This window comes from Dipodomys ordii, unplaced genomic scaffold, assembly GCF_000151885.1.
Source record: "Dipodomys ordii isolate 6190 unplaced genomic scaffold, Dord_2.0 Scaffold198, whole genome shotgun sequence".
Taxonomy (NCBI): Eukaryota; Metazoa; Chordata; class Mammalia; order Rodentia; family Heteromyidae; genus Dipodomys; species Dipodomys ordii.
In genome coordinates, this window is record NW_012267414.1 from 281,424 (window position 1) to 283,115 (window position 1,692).

General features: G+C 45.3%; 1 protein-coding gene across 1 annotated transcript in view; it reads left to right on the forward strand.

Moving 5' to 3' along the window:
* Nucleotides 1–1,692, forward strand: part of LOC105999758 (chromosome unknown open reading frame, human C4orf29) — a 36,348-nt gene that overhangs the window by 31,904 nt on the left and 2,752 nt on the right. The gene's annotated exons all lie outside the window — the stretch shown is intronic.

Sequence of the window (1,692 nt, forward strand, 5' to 3'; positions counted from 1 at the left end):
GGCCCGGGCCGGCGCGGAGGTGGACGGTGGAGCCGGGCGCCGAGGTGACGGCTGCAGACCGGCCGCCGGGAGCTGCCTCCGACAAGCAGACGGGTTCAAGTGGGAAGGGCCACGTGGGTCAGTTTGGCTGTCTAAATTGGGCTGAAGCACGCTAAAGTCTTCAAAGTTCTCTCGACCTTTAATATTGATGGAGCTTCTTGTAACTGCTTATGTCTGTTGGTAACTGAATAGAAAAATCTTACACAATGTTCTTAAAACTTAGAAAGCCCAGCAAGTCACTTCATTGGCTGTCTCACTTCTTCTAGATTTATACACAATGTAATATATATTTATAGTATTTCGTGCACTACCAAGAGATATGAAGTCTTTGTAGGCAATAAAAGCAGTTTTGAATGTTTTAAATTTTTATTTATTTTTGTGCCCATTCTGGGGCTTGAACGCCAAACCTGGGTGCTGTCAGGAACTCTTTCACTTTGCCACTTAAGCCTTCGCTCCACCTTCAGCTTTTTTGGGGGTGCTTAATTGGAGATTAGAGTCTCAGACTTTCCTTCCAGGGCTGCCTTTAAACTATCATCCTTAGATCTCAGCTTCCTGAGTAGCTAGGATTGCAAGCGTGAAGCACACAGCACCAGTTTTATCTTTCAAAAGTTTAAAAACCTTGTGAGTTATTTAAGTGCTGAGGATGAAGCCAGAGCCTTGCATATATGCTAGAGAAGCACTCTACCACCAAACTCAGCCTTGAGACTCGGGAATTTTTCCCCCTGAGCTAAGGACTGAACTCAGGGCCTTGCACTTGCCAGTGCTTTTCCACTGAGCTAAACTCCAGGAATCGGGAATCTTCCCCCTCCACCCCCCCACTCCCACCTAGACACCATCACTGAGCTTTTTGCTCAAGGCTAGCACTCCACCCCTTTGAGCCACAGCTCCACGTCTGGGCTTGTGGTTGTTGGTTTTTTGTTTTCTTGTTTTTTTTTTTTTTTTGAGTAGTTTATTGGAGATGGACTTTCCTGCCCCAGCTGGCTTTGAACCAGGATGCTCAGATCTCAGCCTCCTGAGTAGCTAGGATGACAGGGGTGAGCCACCAGTGGCTGGTGAAATTCAGGAATTTTAATTGCCAATTACTTCAAAACCTGTGCTTATATGATATTAATATTTATTGATCCCTTTGTTCTCTAGTCTATTAGGGCATAGATACACCTGCAATCCCAGCACACAGAGATCAGGAGTAATCAGAGCCCATCTTGAACTAGTGAAATACTGCCTCAACTCCCTCAGCTCCTCCCCTTTCTAACCCAGACCCCTGCACTGTTTTCCCACAAAGTTTAGCATTTAAGTAACTTAGGTAACTTAGATAAGAGATTGTAGTGTGGGAATGCGCTGCTTGAGAACTGGGTTTTAGTACTGGTATTACTAACTAGTTAGGTGACTTTTGCTAAGATTTCTGGATCTGAAGTCTCTTTCCCAGTAACTGGGATTATAGGTATGAGCCATTGTGCCCAACTCTTCACATCAGAGAGCCATCTACATGCAGTCAGCTTGCTTTGGCTTCTTATTTTCTGAAGTAAATTTTTGCCACTTCAAGAATAAATGTATAGAGGCTGGGAAGGTGGCTCAGTGGTAGAGCGCTTGCCTTGCATGCATGAGGCCCTGGGTTCCATTCCTCAGCACCACATAAGCAAAAAGAAAAAAGCC